Raw genomic sequence first — 18,416 nt, forward strand, 5'->3', positions numbered from 1 at the left:
ATCTAAAATACTCGGCAGCCAGGGATTTCCATTGGGAATTTCCGCTATGGTTATAAATTCAGAAATTCTGGTGTAAACGAGTCTTTATAAACATTAAAAAATGGATGACACTGATTACACGAACCATGTTCAATGCATTTTTTTTCAATGCTACCTGGAAAGGATTATCTGGTAGTATTCTTGTTTACTTTGTACATGCTCAAAATACAACGCATATCGGCGTTATTCAGGCCCATAGACTTGTTGGCAAAACGCCGATCGGCGTTGGTCAGCATTCAAAGGGTAAAAGTAGGGACTGCTTCAACTAGTATTGTTACAGTTTGCTACGAATGTATGTGAATAAGCGCTGGTATTCAAAGTACATAATTATCACTAGCATATACATATAGTAATAGTAGAGAAGATTGAATTTCACAATAATACACAAGCAGTGAAATTTGAACTGATCTTGTACCCACGAGTTTATTGTGTCCCAATTGTGGTCGCTTACAAGGATTTCGTATGAAACTTACTGTACTAACAGCGAATTTGAGCTGAAATTATGTATGTATTATACTGATGCATTCATCTTGATAGTTCACTGTGAGTCATGTGACAAGTCTCATCTTGCACCAGTTGCATCTGCTGCCGATTCTGTTCAAAGTTGAAGACCCGTCGGTGTATGTTCGACTTCCATTCACCTTTTCACCATTTCGAATGGTGTTTTATCAATGGAATTTATGCATATTTTAGTGAGCTCGTTGGTTCTGCGAGAACACGCGTCCTGCAGACCGTTGAGAAGTTTTAAAACAGAATTTCGTGCAGCAGTGCGGAACTAAAGCCAATTAAAATTGAATACAGCCGCTGTATGGTCGGGTCAGATTACGGTATCGATTCCACAGTTCTTTAACACCAACCGAGCTCAAAAACACCCGTCTTTTAACGTATTCGTTACTGCAATTAGGAAATGCAAATTGAAATCTTAATATTGAGCTACATGATGACTAAAGACACGTATTTTGGGCACTTTGCTATTGATGCTAAAATTCGGAATAGATGCTAAAATAACAAACAAAAGTGAAATTTGCATAACATTTATAAAATTAATAGATATTTTAGAAGGTTCTTCCTATCCCTTTGCCCATTTATTATGTGAAGAAATTGAGGGGATAAAACAGAGCTTGCAGTTTACCATTGTCGGTGTTTTTCCTGTCGAAACCAAGCAACTGCTTTTGTCTACTACTGTAAATAGTAGCCAAAAGTGTGGATGCTGAAAGGTATTTTAGTAAATACAATATAATTGTTACCGATCGTCGCACAAATCTCAAAAAATAATCTGTAGAAATATGCTGCATGTTGAGTTTTAATAAATTTTAATTCGTATTATATTTTTATATTCATATTTTTTGTCTTTTTATTTTTATATTCATGTTTTTTTCATTGAAATTTTAATTCCAAAACATTTTTGAATTTTTCTATTATTTTTTAATTGTCGTGTTGTCTTTAAATTGTATATATGTATGGCTCTTAACCTTTTCGAAGTCACGGTGCACTTTTGATGGAAAAACTGTAACTAAAATTACCCTTAACAAAATGGAATTTATTACTAACCTCTTTTAGGTTTCACTTACGATTACAATTCAGGAAAAAGTTTGCCTCTTATCCGATCGTTTTCATACTTTGTCATATTGCTCATTTTGGTCATCAATATAAGTAAATGGAGCCTCCGCCATTACGATGGTGCAAATATATCGTGTAAGACGCGTTTGTAATTTGCCCGCCGACATTCTATTTGACGTTAATCGCCCTAATTTTAAGTGAAGGAAGCATATCTACTTTCCGAAATCCTGTCAATTTTACCACCACCAGATGAATATGAATAATGAATATGAGTTAGGGGCAGTGGCGTAACTAGAAAAAAATGTTCCGCATTCAAAATTTACCAAAAGGCCCCCCATTTATTTTCCATTGAAATAAATAAACTTGCAAATTATAGTTGTCCTTCTTAGCCTATAGGTAAATTTGAAAATTCTGCAATTACATCTTTTAAAGACATTTTACGAACTTCTTCATGCTAATATTGCAAGTTCGCAGAAAAAGTGGAATTTTTTTATACATACTTCTACCTGTTTTCAATTAGGGTGAATTGCTTTTCTTGTGTTTTTTTTATTTATAGCCTTTTTTATTTATTTTTAATAGACGTATTAATATTGGGAGATCCTCCCGAAGGCTCTCCCGACCCTAAGGGCCGGGCCGCACCGCTCAACTCGCGAACAACTTGGTTGAGGGCGACCAGACCAATGCATGCAGGTAGATGGGACATACCACACTCGTCAACTTGTTTGTCGCACACATTTCCATACATTTAGTCGGCCGACAAAGTTGCACGGTGCGGCCCGGCCCTAAGGGCTCGCAAGCACCGCATACCCCCGCGTCATAGTAGGTACGCCACTGGCTAGGGGTGCTGAGTTTTTTTCGCATGTTTGAAAGTATCTAAAAAAATCATGTGCCACGTCCCACGTGCCAGTGTGTTTTCGCCCTTAGTCAGATCGATCCCCAATGGTGACTTCACAGCAAAATTCGTCGACGATATCGACGTTTATCTGTTTGTGCTTAAAGAATACGCAGGAATATTGACTTTTTATACCTTCTTATTAGTCTGAGAAAAGAGCTAATTGGATTACATGCGATGTGCCTATGAAAGGTTGTTATTTGAACTTTGACCATCCACATAAAGTCCCATGGTGCTTTCTTAATTGAACTATTATGCTTCGATTATATACATGCATACAGAACGAGCGTAGAATCAACGGTCGTGAACGAACAGTCGTGAGCGATTTGTCGGTGAACGACTTGAACGTAGTGTATACCTGAGAAGTCTTATTCCAAAAAACTAAAATATATTATGTACATTATTCCAGAAACCCTCGGCAGTTTCCCTAATATTTACATTTATTTACCCCTTCAAGTTTTTTTTTTTTGAAAACTGACAAAAGTTTCAATCACTTGATTCTTTCAAAATAAAATTATCAAACGATTTATTATTTTATCATCATCTAATATATAATTTCGAAAGAGACTTTGTAACTATGTAAGGCTGGGGTGGGAGCATCGAAAACAAATCAAAATTTATTTTTTTCGATTCAAATAAAATTAATAAAAAAAACAAATGAATGTTTACTATTAGTTTTGCCATGTTTAAGCGGTTTATATTACAAATACCGAGCGAAGCCGGGTAAAACCACTAGTACTAAATATAATACATAAGTAGGAATAAAGATAGCCTTTTCATGGCTCTTGGAAAACTAGCTTACCTCTGCTATTCACTATACATATTTAAGAGTATTCCGTCACATGACTCATATTTGCTCCTATTAATAGACGAACATGTATCTTGTTTCTACATTAGCTGAGCCAATAATCAGGGTTGAACACACTGCCTAGCCAAAATCAAATGCAAAAGTCGTTTTTTTATTATTATTTTTGTGCGCGAAAGCGTAAAAACTTTAAGTGATCGCACGGCAGCTCAAGGCCAAATGTCTTTAAACTCTTCTACATGTCTTGGTCTGCCTACTTCAGAGACTTTTTTGCAAGTTTGAAGCCACACATGCCAGATGATACAGCGTCAATATGACGGATGAACGAATTCGATCTGGTTGTATGGGAACGCATCTGCACAACAACAATGGACCGGCCACGAAATTGCTTTGACCTGGCTACATGGATTAATCCTTCATTTTTCGGCTACGTGTTGTAGGAGTACGTTCCACTGTGAAATTTATGACATGTTAACTAAATTCAAAACCTTGGATTTGTTTATTCGGCGGAAACGAGAAGCAGCGTGACGGATTGTGATTCCTAAGTAGATAGGAGATTCGACTCGAAGTAACCTCTGTATGGAAATGTCGCTCGTGCGGTACTCTTGTATGCAATTCTTGTCATATCCTGTAACATATTTCGAGGATATGAAATCTTTGTAGTGACTAACTATAATAGATACTTTCATCAGTGGCGGCTCGTGAGAATTCATAGGGGGGGGGACTGCAGAGATTAATTGGGCTGTAGTACCGGTGATCAAATTCAGACAAAAATAGCATGCATATGTACTATACTGGGAGGTCTGCAGCCCTGCATCCCATATGGATGGCAAAAAAGCATGAATTTGTACTATACAGGGAGGGCTGTAGCCCCGCAGCCCATATAGATAAGCAGCCACTGACTCATACTACACAGAATCTTATAGCTCCATAAATCAGCAGTTGAGAAGGTCTATAAAACACGTCTAAGTACTCAATATTATTGTTCTGTATACTTAATTAGATGTTACATTATATGTATATGTATATATGAGTACTTAAAAGTGAATCAAATGCTTAATAATAAGCCAGCAGCATGGCTCGGTGGTTGCCGTGATACTGAGTATTTTTTTTAAGTATTTATTCCGAGTATAATCTTTAATGCTGCTGGCCAGACTTGGATATTTGTGACTCCAAGTTGATCGTTTCCTTTCAGAGTTTGTCAATATATTTGATTTCATTGTTGAAGGGGTTCCTCTATTAAATTGCCAAAAACCATCCTATCCACAATGTCACCACTATTTGAATATGATTTTAAAAATTTATCATCTATATTCTATAACATATGTAGATTCCTCGCTAATTTTCTTATATATAGTATCTGTTTATGCTTATATGTCTGGTCACAGTGATGCGTTAGAGTATTCTGTCACTGTGGCTAATATGTAAATAAATAAATATAAAAATCCTTGAATAATTTTACATAAACCACCATTGTTTTTGATTCTCGTTCACTCGTCCAATAAATAAAATAAGACGGATCTGGAGCAGCTTGTATGAATTGCCTTTTGATTTATCTACCTTCAATCTTAAGAGGGCTGGACACCAGCGCTTTGTCCATACAAACGTATTACACTTCTCCTTTCTCAATTATGGCACTAGAGAAATTATTTTTTAATATGCTATAGATATCCACCATAGGCATGTTTCTGTTTTTGATTAGTTTTTTTTTATAGGAGCTAGGAGCCGCCAAACATCTATAAAATTGCCTCTTTTTTACATCCACGAAGAGTCCAACGTGCTTATTTAACGGTTGATTTAAATAAAAAATACGAGGACAAAAACATAGAAAATATCTTTCTCATACCGTTGATGAATTTTTTTTTAAATTGGTCCAGTTTCGGAGAAGAAAACTGGAGAATGCGAAACCTCGATTTCGTCGATTTAAAATACGTATTATCTGGTCGAAGCGCAACTGTCGCATTCACTCAATATATATATTGATATATATTGTCGCATTCACTCAATATACATATATATCGAAGAAAGGAACGGCAACAAAATTAAGGTTTCGGGTATACAGGCCTCTTAACAAACAACCATAGATTTCAATGGGGCGGCGGCTCGTGAGAATTCCCAGAGGGGGGGCTGCAGATACGAATCAGGCTGTAGTAGCTCGTTGATCATACCGGTGATCAAATGCAAACAAAAACAGCATGTATATGTACTAAACCAGTGGGGCTGCAGCCCCACAGACCACATAAACGACAAAAATACCATACATATTTACTATACTGGGAGGCTGTAGCCCGCAGCCCATATAGTCGAGCCGCCACTGTACCTCATACACTTGCAGGCTTCAGCTGTAATAGAATAAATTAGCCGATCTGTTTTAGTTAATTAAGATCAGTTTTGATTTGAGGCTGTCGTTATTCGGACACGCCTCGTGGACAAGACAACGTTAAAAATTCATGGAGGACATGAGGTTTCGTGAACCGCTCGCATGGAGACGATCAATTATCCGGACAGCGCGCATGCACCTCATAGATCGGTTCCGCACCCCTTCACTACCCGTGTTCGCACTAAATTCGCCATTACAGTTCATCGAAACCGTGTGATCAGATCACTGAACATTCCCCTACGTTGTTCCATACGATATGGGTAATTAACTAATAAATAATATTCTACGACACGGAACGTTTGCGTATAAATTTCGCACTGAAAAAGTTAATTTATCTAATTTTCTTCGGACTCGAGCCTGTCTGGGATCTCGCTAGCTGCGTCTCTATCTGACTTGTTTATGCAGACGGAAAAGAGTGAGACAGATACAGTAAAACCCTTCATACATATGTATATTATATCTAGGTATATAATATGTACATGCATATATTGTAAGCGAAGGCGTAATGTTATTTTCTAGAAAGAGAAATTCTATAGGAAAGATTCTAATATAAATCCAAATAATCTATGTACATATTGCTATTTATTCCAAGAATACCGCAATAAAAACAATCTAAAGGAAAAGAAGGACGTTATTAATTTAATTATATCCTGCCCGAAAGGTCTAGTGTGTGTCTTGTCTTGTACAAGATGTTTCTCCTGTCTCCAGGGAGTAAAATTCAGCTATTGTGCTTCTCTGTCAGGTTTCGTGTCGTGAGTTAAAATGTTAAAGTACATATTGAAAATATATACATATGTATGTACATCAGTGGCGTGCGCTGAAATTCTCTCTCTTTTTGTCGTACAGCCTTATGGTGCTTACGGACTAAACCAACAACGATTTTGGGCCAACTTTTTAACCAGCAGTAGCGTACAAAATATCGAAATAAAAATTAAATTTTAAAATTGAAATTAAATATCAAAATCAAGCTAAAGAGCGAGATTGAGCTAAAATTAGATCATCGTTGATGTTTTGAATTACAACAATGTTTTGTATTACGACGATACGCATTTAAAACCAGAGAAATATTATAATTTCTCTGCTTACGAGCGAAAAAAAATATTGTTAAAGTCGTCACGAGATGTTACTGTATTTCCACGTGGATGATGTGCACAATTCATAAAAAAACGCGGTGACGGATGTCGGTGATTTGAAGGGTTTTTGTTCTTTCGTCGAAATAAAATTAATAATCACACATTATCTGATAAATTTTACCTCTGAAATGATTTAATTACTTGATTTATTTCGACGAGAGAAACAATTGAAGAATAAAAAAATCCGTTTGATGTGACCGACAACACCCCGGGTTAGCAAAAATCGTTGGATCACCCATACTAATACATGATATATTCTCAGTAACTGCGCATTACGGGGAAGTAAAAATAATAATTCTTTGGTTTTTTTTTTCGATCTTAGTGCGTATCTTCGTAAGTCAAAACATCTTCGACAAACAAAAGTCGAGGATTACCTGTATGTGATTGTTGATGATCTAATTTTAGGTCAATCTCGAAAATTTATTTAAATTGTGCATGTTCTGTTTTAACTTTCAATATTTAATTTTAATTTTAATATAATGATTATAATTTTATTTTGATACTTGAATTTAATTTTAATATAATAATAATAGTTTTAATTTTGATATTTAATTTCAATTATTAAATTTAATTTTTATTTCGATATTTTGTACGCTACTGGTTTTAAAAGTTGGCCGTTCGTTGGCTTGGTGCGTACGCACCATTACTTAATGTGCACGAACGGGATACAAGAGGAACAGCCTGTTCCTCTTGTATCCTGCTCGTGCACATTAAGTAAGGCAAAAATAGAGAGAATTTCAGCGCACGCCACTGATGTACATAGATCAGTAGCGTCGCTAGGGGCGTGCGGGGGGTGCGGTCCGCACCGGGTGACATCATTTTTGGGGTGACACCTAATTGTTCAAATTGAAAAACGCTAATTCAACATATTCGTTTTATGACGGTCCTCGAGTGGCTACACGCTTTATTGCAATTTCTGTATATATACAGCTTTCTATATTTATACAGCTACCGCGACATCCTTCTGGTGCAGCTATATATAGCATCAAATATGAGCCATAATTGGGTTTTGTTCGATTTCCTGAGAAATCAGTGTATGTACCTAAAGGTACATACACTGATTAATTAACTGATTCAGTCTAAGAAACAATCTATCCTCGATCTATCGACTGAATACAGTGGCGGCCTTACACCCGATGGCGCCCTCGGGAAATTTTTTCTAAACACCATTAGAAAGAACTTTCGCCTTTGGCTAAAGTTTTAAAAAATCTAAAATTTTTAATGGCTTTTGGCGCTCTAGTTTTAAATTTTAAAGCGCCTTTGTCGCATCGTTCGGCGCCCTAACTTATTTGGCACCCTCGGGCGCCGCCCTACCTAGCCCCCCCCCCCTAAAACCGGCACTGACTAAATATCAGGGTTTACACATTTCACCCCGATCGATCGGTTTTGTCAGTACAACTGTCAGTAGAGTTGTAAAAAAACATAGAGGAGAACAGAAAATAGGGATTAAACGTGGAAAAATTCAACCACTAAAATGTTTTTCCCGGAAGTAAAATGGTAATTTTCCCATCCATGCAGAAAATGAATGTATGATGACTAGGCATAGGCGCTGTGTATGCGTCAGCGCCGAAATAAATGGGATCCTATTGTCAATTTCTATTGTTAACCCAAAAGTTCGATTGTTTTGCTCAAAAAAAATGTATAAAGGTTTAAAAAATATATAACGATTAAAAACTTTAAAAAAAGAAGACACATATAAGGGGAGGTACCATTTCCTGTTAACTTAAAAAAATTACGTCGTATCGATAAGAATTTCAATAACCGATATTGGTGTTCAAAAAATCCCCAAAATACACAGCCACACACACATTTTTTATATCTACATATATCATGAAAATGTTATCTGTGGTCGCTTCTGAGTTTGAATCAGTCAAAATCTCAAGTTCTAATTTTCGCATGATCAAAAAACTTCATCTATTGTTCCTACGTACATACATAGATAAAGTAAAAATAAATGCTTAAAAATAAAACTTATATAATATTTCTTTCGGCCCATCAATATTTATTGAATATAAATATGTACATACCTGTATTCAATCCTGAAAAATACATGCGTATATACATATGTATGTATGTACATAGTTTATCAGTTTATCTAGTTATCACATGTACTTATATTTTTTTATACTTTCTTTCAAATGCACCTGCAGGTCTCTGATAATATGCGACATGGTGATTGTGCAAATACTCTACTACATAATACCGGTGGAACACGATGCGAGTAGCTTGGACCAAGTAGCTTTGACTTGGATGTTACTCGAAGTGTGGCAACAGGTGATATAACCATTTTTGAACGTTTTGGACATCCAAGTTACTAGTTCCAAGCTAATCACATCGTGTCAACCCTGTGTAAGATCCAAAAAGTGAAAACGTGCTCGTGTTGGCATCTTATTTTATAGCAAACGTGTTAGAATTCATGCATATATGTACATGTATGTTTACATATTTTATGTATGTATTATAACCAGCAGCGTGGTCTAGTGGTGAATGTTGAATTATTTCGTACTTGATGTTACGGGTTCGAGTCCCACTAAGTCTCGTTGTTGGCCAGACCTTGATTTATCGAGGTCGATCATTTCTTATCAGAATTTGCCAATTTTTCGGATTTTCATGAGAAACTGTTCCTGTAAAATTGGCGTTTCCTTCCTTTCCTTCCGAATTTTCTGTTGCAAACCTTTAATTATTGTTATATCTTAGGTTTCTCCATATTTTTCACCATATCTCTAAGAATTTACTGCCACATGGCGGTAAATTTCAATAGATATTGAAAAATTATGTAATTAACTAATTAATTAATTTTTCTATCGCTGTTTTATATTGTTTATACATATGTAGGTAGGTAGTTTTTACGATATTTTTTTCATATTAAACAATTAAATATATTTAAAAGGTATTTGAATAAATTCGACCGCGTGCAGATCGAACACATGACCGACGAGATATTTATTTTAATTTTTTTTATTTAATAACTTTATAGGCCAACACCCATGCATTGATATATAATATCACAATTACCATAATTCCATTATTTAATTCTAGAAAAGTGACTATTGCTTTCGCCTTTTGACTTTTCATTTGAGAAGATGTCAATAATCATTTATTTGAACATTAACTATTTGAATGATCTTTATTTATAGGTTTCGCTTTCTGCAAATAAAGATATTGCGAGTTCGAGTCCTCCTTCTACCTATATACTTCCTTTCTAAAATAGTAAGAGGAATATTGAGGTTTTGAAGAATATATGCAAACAATAAAATTTTCAACGAACTGTCTTCATACTTTCTAATAAAAAGCAGATGTAAAAATGTTCCTTCAAATATCTTTGTAGTAGAATTCATTGGAATATTTCCAAAGCTAGGTAAAAAAAATTGCTTTTAAATATAACTGAATTTGTATTGGTTATCATACTAAGTCCTAGAGATAATAACGACAACTCAGAAATATTTACCCCTCAACCAATAGAATCGTGTATGTACGTATGTATGTACATACATATAATAGATAATCTGAAGTGGAACCAGATTGCAAATGCCAAACAAGCGTGCTTTACCATGATCCAAGTAATATTACACGCTTAATTAACTTAACTGTGTGGCTTAATTAAACCGTCGTTAGTACAATACGTGAACCGTTCATTGAAATAAGACAATCGTCAATGGAAACCTCATCATTATTATCCGTCCAATTTCAATCAACTCTTCAGTCACGTACATATGTACATATGCATAAATACGTGCATGCAAATAAAAATGGCTTATGTTCAATTGATCATTATTTTATATATAAATAATCAATATAAATAATTTTATATACAAATAATAAGTATACACTCGTTGTTCTTGTTTAAGAGATATTAGCGTTTGAAAAAATGTTCAATTTTTACAAATTTTTGGTATTTGCAGACCTAAATTCAGAATGTACCTATAGTACTGCTGTGTCAAAAGTGACTGTTGGAATGTATATTCAGATGTTTTTCTCTTGATTGTAATTAAAAAGTCAAAAATATTTTTTTCCCCCATAATATTGTTGCGTAGGGGTGGGTGGAGGATCCAAGTAAAAGGCCAACAGTCGTTTCACAGCATTTATTGATGATTAAGGAGATACACGCACTGGCAGTGCTCAGTCCAGAATGACATGATATCGCCTAAGTATCGCGTTATAAGGGATAGCTCTCTCAGGAAATCTTCGACGTCTAATTTGTTTACCTATTGTTATGGTCACGTACGGATATGTCTTCCCACGACATTCCCACGACACTGTACAGGTCAATTATGCGAAAGGACCAATACCAGCCAACTCGGTTGCCATTGTTTAGCCTACATGCACTTAGCTTGTCGCTAATCCTTAAAACCACTTACACCGGTCACACGGTCTCTCAGGACGCTACCCGGCCTAATCCGATCGCAATTACTCGGCGGCTCTTTTTAGTATACGTAACAATATTATGATCTAATTTCGCAAAATTTTCACTTTACCACGTTTATAAGAGTTGATTTTCAATCTAAAATCATTCACCGCCAAAAAATTATGGAAAAACAGTATATTTTTGACTTTTAAAATTCGCTAGATAATTAATTATAAATATTTCAAAGGAATAAAACATCACAATCAACAGAAAAAAATATTTGACTTCAAAAAATTGATTCCATTACTCACTTTTGGCATAGCAATACTAGATTTTGAATTAAAGACTGCAAAAGCCAAAAATCTATAAAAACTGGCCATTTCTTTAAACACTCATATCTCTCAAACGAGAGAAAGCCAACAAAAATCATTGTCAGATTCGAATTCAGTTGGTCAAACTTAGTAAAGATTGGATTAGAATATGCTCCGGTAATTTTTGTTGTTGCTTAGTATGATTAACGTAAGGTGTCGATGAAATAATTGTACTCTTTTGTCTGTCTGTTTGTCAGTCTGTTTGTTTGTCTGTTTGTCCGACTGTTTGTCTGGCTGTTTGTCTGTTTGTTTTTCTGTCTGTTTATCTGTGTCGTATGCGTTCCTATAACATTCAACCGATTGCGATGAAACTTACATGAGTTATTGTGTGCACGTCCGCGATGGTTTCTGTAAAAAAATTCGCTCAAAAACGGAAACGACAAAACGGCAACGGGAACGGGAATTGCAAGCGTTATTGTGACAACGCATGCCGGGCTCAGCTAGTAGTAATATAAAATAACTGAATTCGATGCATCTAGCAAAAAAAAAAAAATGAAAACGAAGAAAGAACTAAGTTACAGAAATTTCATTTGCAATCGACGCACGAACAGTCAGATAGACAACGTTTAGTTATTATAACCTTTTTTATATATGTATATGTTCATATTTATGTTAAATTAAATGACATCAACAATGATTCCCTCCACAAGCAATGGAGCAAATCTTCATTATTGTCAATTCATCTCTAATAAATAATCGGTTATATTAGCCAATCGAAACAGCCAGACTACCGCACCATCGTCGGATCAATAATTAATAAGTGCGCAGTGGACCAAAATTCACCAAGGTCATACATGTACGCATATAAATTCGCACAAAAGGGCAGTTTGAAAGGGGGTTCACCCGTTCGCGTGGGGGGCGGCTTTGTTTGATTTGTGCGAACCCTCGGATGTTTTTTGATCACTATAGCAACTTCATTCTCTCTACGACCAACCCTGATTGTTGATTCAAACTCCCAGTTGCTATTAGAACCCAGAACAATATCAATCTTTTCACTTCTGGATGCAATTACATATGTACATATAACGATACACTATCGATGCATTTGAATTCGGTTTATTGCCGGTCGTTGATTTAAACAGTTCAGTAAACAGACAATGTCACTATCGAAAAACAGGTCAATGTTTAAGGTCACAGTTTTGATAATAGAACGTTTACCGTTAAAAATACAAGATGTTGCCGAGTGAAAAAAGGAAATCTATGTATATGGAAATGTGTTGCTTGCATCTTATCATCATCGTGTGTTCACCAGAGCTGGCCCAAGGAGCGGCCGGAACGGGCAATTGCCCGGGGCGCTAGCTCCAAAGGGGGCGCCATTTACGCATCCTCGTTTAGTTTTAAGCAAAATTAAAGAATTAATTGAATAAAATGTTAAAAACACGAACGATTTTTAAAGCAATGCTACCTAGGGATTGCAATTTACCGTCAAATTTCATAAACCGGTTAATAGTAAATGATTTTTCCTACTACCGGTATTTACCGGTAAATTATTTTTTCGTGTATTAGATAACTGTACATATGTATGTGGTTATTTTCCTAAAAACGTTAATCTAGATTGAATTGTAAATAATTAAAAATAAATCTCGGATGAATAATGTCATATAAATGCATTTAAGTAAATCCGTAATAATAAATAAATTTTATTGCTTAATAATAACCAGTCGCATTTATTTATTTTGAAAACCTAAAAAACGTTAATCTACATATGTATGTACATAGATTGAATCGTAAATAATTAAAAATAAATCTCAGATGAATAATGTCATATAAATGCATTAAAGTAAATTTGTAATAACAAATAAATATATTTTTTTATTTTTAACCAATCATTTATTTATTTTAAGTTTGGACCATTTGAAAGTTTCGATCTTAATCGAAACAACAATCTGATCGCATTTATTATCGGTTAAATGCGATCGGTTGGTTAGTCTGTGTTGCCAGTGCATTTATCAATTTGAAATTTCCATATTTAATACTGAAAATGAAAATAAACAAATTCCAGATAACCTAATCCACAATACGCCATTTGCATCGATCTTAAATGTAATATTATGCAATAATATGCCTGTATATGTACTTAATTCGCGATAAAAATGCCGATTTACCGGTAAACCGGTATAGTGGTATTGCAATCCTTAGTGTCACCTTAGAGTTTTGAAAACCCAATATAATTTCTTTGCAGTACCGGTTTTAGGGGGGGGGGGGCTGGGTCGGGCTAAGTCCGAAGGCGCCAAATAAGTTAGGGCGCCGCACGATGCGCCAAAGGCGCTTTAAAATTTAAAATTAGAGCGCCAAAAGCCATACAAAATTTCAGATTAGAGCCCCAAAGCCAACAATTTTATCTAAGGGTGTTTAGAAAAAATTGTCCGAGGGCGCCATTGGGTGTAAGGCCGGCACTGTTTCTTTGTTAATTGAATTTAAACTAATATTTTTACGTAATAATTACGTAAAGTTTTGACGTAATATGGACTAGTAAAATAAAATTTGACAATCTATGTTCAAAGTGTCCATTTTAAACGGCCTAGAATAATAATTGATGTTAAAAATAAATGAGGCGGGGTAGCGAAAATTTTAGTTATTGCCAGGAGCGCTGAAAATCCGCGGACCGGCCCCAGTGTTCACTATATCAATAAAATGATAACCGAAGACTTAAAAAGTCACTAATACGGGTATACATTTGTACACTGTACTATGAGTAGACCGAGTGTGATTCATCATATGATATTCTGATAATTATGTAGATATAGTTTTGCTTCGAATATTTTATAAGTGAAACGTAAAGGAGGTTTGTAATTTAAAATTTTTCGTTTTTATTTTTAAGTAAAGTTGAGAGTTTTTAACCCTTTGGCCCAACCTCTTTTTTCTTTTTTTTCTCTGGTAACGCTAAAATCGAAGTGGTGTCGAAATGGAACCACTGGGACACTAGGGAAAAATAATGAAATTGTGGTCATTCCACGGCACCACTGGGACACAAAGGGTTAAGTAAAACCAACATTTTGCAACAATATTTTATAAAACGAACGGAATTCAACGATTGACTATTTGTTCGGTATGTAGATAAGATAGGTGAGCTATGATGACTCAAAAGTTATAAGAACCCAAACATATACTACAAGTCAATTTGATTCGTGCAAGGTGCATTTCCATCGTTTAAATTTACGTTATATACAAAGTGAGTAAAATAAAAATATTATACATAAAAGGAGCACTTAATGTCCTGGATCAAATTTGAACATATGATGTTGTTCAAGAATTTTATATACGTAGTAAGTAGTGATCAGAAACCTTTAAGGCTAGAGAGGCCAATCTGGACACTTAATATTGGAAAATATTAAGGTTGCAGCATATTATCGTAACTAAACAACATTAAAATGAAGTAAATATCAACCTTTAAATATTTGAATTATCAGCTGGAAATTATATTTCAAATATTAGAAACTTTAAATATATTTAAATGTATGTACGTACTCAATGTATGTTCATTGGTAAGGGAAATGATATTTATAAAATTTGTAATCGGTTTTTTTTTATTATTCACTTTTATCACTTTTTTCTGATAAGTGATTATTAATAATCACATCATGTGACACATTTTCATTACCAGAAATTTAAATAAAATTAAGTTTGTAAATCGTTTTATGTTTATTATTTACCTAAAATTTTATTTTTAATTACATTTATTTGTATCTAAAGAGATGGTGACGTTGAGAGGCATACTTTTTCATCCAAAGAGCCGCATGCGGCTCCAGATTCTTAGTTTCGCGACCACTTATTTAGGGAGTGTGTACTCATCTACTTTAGTACTCGAAAAAAAAGGATAGGGTGTAGTAATCCCTTTTATATTGATGTTAACTGTTGTTTCCTGTCACATAAACATAACTGTTCATCCCCTATCCCCATAAATGTACTGCTATGGAATTGCAATCACTTGTGAAACGTGTTGTAATATTATTGTAAATGATTTTTACAGTTGAATCCGACATTAACGAGCAGAGATTGAATAACGGACTTCGATGAGATGAGAATTTGCGTTAATTTCACCAACGGTTAAATTGTCAATTGGAAAGGACAAATCGTGATTCTTCGCGATGTGATGTGACCAGTAGGAATCTTATCTGATTCATACTTGACTAAATATAACCAGTTTGCATTACTGAAGGTTTTTTGTACTTTTACGTCTTGTGCCAAATTTATTGTGGGATTTGAGCGTCCGTCAAATCGTTGAGATTTTTTTTACATTCCTCTATGGTTTATATATGAGTATAAACTTGACTTTACTTACGAAATAATAAAAAACGAGGCTTCTATGACTATTCGCTTAGTCGAGAGTATTGTTGAAAAAATTTGTATAGTGTAGCCGTTGATGACTCATTTGTGTTTACGGTAATGCTCGCGTGCTAGTTACGTAGGATGTGTTTATTTTTTTACAAGCTAAGCATCACTCATATTTGTACAAATGTATTTATTATAATTCTTTATCAGTTATATATGTATTTTTAAATATAATCACTACCCATACAAATGTAGATGGAAATTTTTCTTTTTATTATATACTCGTTTTATTCTTAGAATTTCTAGACAATTTTTTTCTTAGAATTATTAACCTCACTATATTCTTGATGATAAGCAACTTTATATTATACCAGTATTGTACCCGATGAAATATTATCGCATGGGTTATGGCGTATTAAGTTATTAAATAAAAAAAATAAAAGAAATGTTTCGGTCCTGTGTTTGATCTGCACGCGGTCGTACTTTTTTCAAATACCTTTTAAATTTATTTAATTTAATATTTATATTTAATTGTTTAATATGAAAAAAATTATAAAAACTACCTACATATAAAATACAATAGAAACATTAATTAATTAAATACATTTTCAATAGATGGTGCTAAATGCTCGGAGAAATTTTGCCTAGAGGAAACATTGGTAGGAAACAGTATATAAAGAAGTTTTTTGTTGATCTGTTATTATTTTCGTACGTTTTGTTGGCAGTGTTTTAACTGTGATGTACTTATGTCGAATCGAAACGGCTATTATAGTACGGCGAGCATTATCTTACACAAACACACAGAATAGCGATAATATATATATATATACAGTGGCGGACTGGGACTGAAATCAGTGCATGCCAGGAGTCAAAGGGGGCCCACCCAGGGTTAAAGAAAATTGTCCCCCCCCCCCCATATAACAAAATTTTCTTCTTTCCACCACGCTAAAAATCAAGGGAAAAAAATAAATGAAATTTTCAAAAATGGGAATAAACAAATTTAGGTACAATAAAAATGGCAAAAGCAAAATAGATCCATAAATTTCATTGTATATTTCGTTTTAACCCTTGTCCTGGGTAAATAGAATGCATCATAAAAGAATGCGGCATAAAAGCGGGGGGCAGGCAAAGATTGGTCAAATAGAATTTTTTTTCAAAAAATCTTTTTTATATCGGAATAAAAATGGAAAATATCCTTTACTTTATTGCATTATAAAATATGAAAAAAATAAGCTTATTCTTGAAAAAGTAATTATAAAAAAAATTGTGAAAAGAGAAAAAAGCGCCGCAGGCGAAAATTTTTTTCCACAAATCTTCACATGGTCAACATTAATCGACCATCAAACTGAGTCATCAAAAACTATCAATAAACTTAATTTCTACCAACTGTCTTTTCACTTTATCTATGTACATACATATGTACATATGTACGTAATAACAATAGATAAAGTTTTTTTTTGTTTTTCTTCAAAGCACATAGCAGCGACTATTTTATTAGTTACCCAAAAGTAACATACATAAGAAATAAACGTAGCACTCATAGATCCTTAGTATCTCATTAATCATTAAATTCAAAAAAATGCATAATACTTTCAATTAATGTCAATCGAAAATCGGGATTTTTGGGAGGGGGCCCCTATCCTATATTTCTATTTACATGGATGTGTCTAGATTAGGAATAGATTTTATATTCGGAAACTGTTTAAAATTGTGTATTTAAATCTTACTATATCATCGAAGTATAATCAAATGTTATTTTGAAAATATGAAGTAAATTTAAATCGCTGGTTGATGATGAATCGTCGTATCAAAATTGTTTTAAGCAATTCTGTTTATATTATTCACGAAAATTTGTTTATTCCCATTTTTATTTCAGTAGTTGTTACATAGGTATTGGTATATACATAATATTGACGTTGGAAATGGGCCCGGCAAAAGGGCCCACGCAAATATTGAAACTTACATTTCGAGCCTAATAAAAAAAGTTAACCGATCCTTGGGCTGTTAAAGCAGGTATTAGTTGTTTGTGTATATCGTAAGAAATTTATTTTGTTGAAATACCCAAACTTTAGGCCCCAAAGTTGCAATATCCTATAAATAGTTAAAAAGCTATTTAATTTTACTGAGGGCCCATATTTTCTAACAGATAATGGGGCCCACATGCCATCGGGCATGTTCGCTTGTATGGCCAGTCCGCCACTGTATATATATATATATATATATATATATATATATATATATATATATATATATATATATATATATATATATATATATATATATATATATATATTTAAAATTTTATATATTTAAAATGATAACTATAAACTAAGGTTTTATTTAATTAGCAAAGTATAGTATTCATTTTTTTTTTATCAGAGGTCATTATTTAAGATGGATGGTAATTAGGGCAAGATGGTTTTGCTATTTGTAACTTTACAGATAAACCTTTTTTTTTGCTTTCATGCTTTGAAACTGTTTTTTTATTTGCCATTGCCTTAATGACCATCCGATGTGTAGTTATTATTGATCTTTAATCAATAATGATGGAAGATGTCAATATGTAGTAGCAATGATCAATCTGCTGTTTGCGATATGCTTCAATGCCGTCGAGATACG

General features: G+C 34.0%; 1 protein-coding gene across 1 annotated transcript in view; it reads right to left on the bottom strand.

The window, feature by feature from the left end:
* The window catches only part of LOC143917399 (uncharacterized), a 557,584-nt gene that overhangs the window by 474,245 nt on the left and 64,923 nt on the right, over positions 1-18,416 (bottom strand). The gene's annotated exons all lie outside the window — the stretch shown is intronic.

This window comes from Arctopsyche grandis, chromosome 9 (genome assembly GCF_051622035.1).
Source record: "Arctopsyche grandis isolate Sample6627 chromosome 9, ASM5162203v2, whole genome shotgun sequence".
NCBI lineage: Eukaryota > Metazoa > Arthropoda > Insecta > Trichoptera > Hydropsychidae > Arctopsyche > Arctopsyche grandis.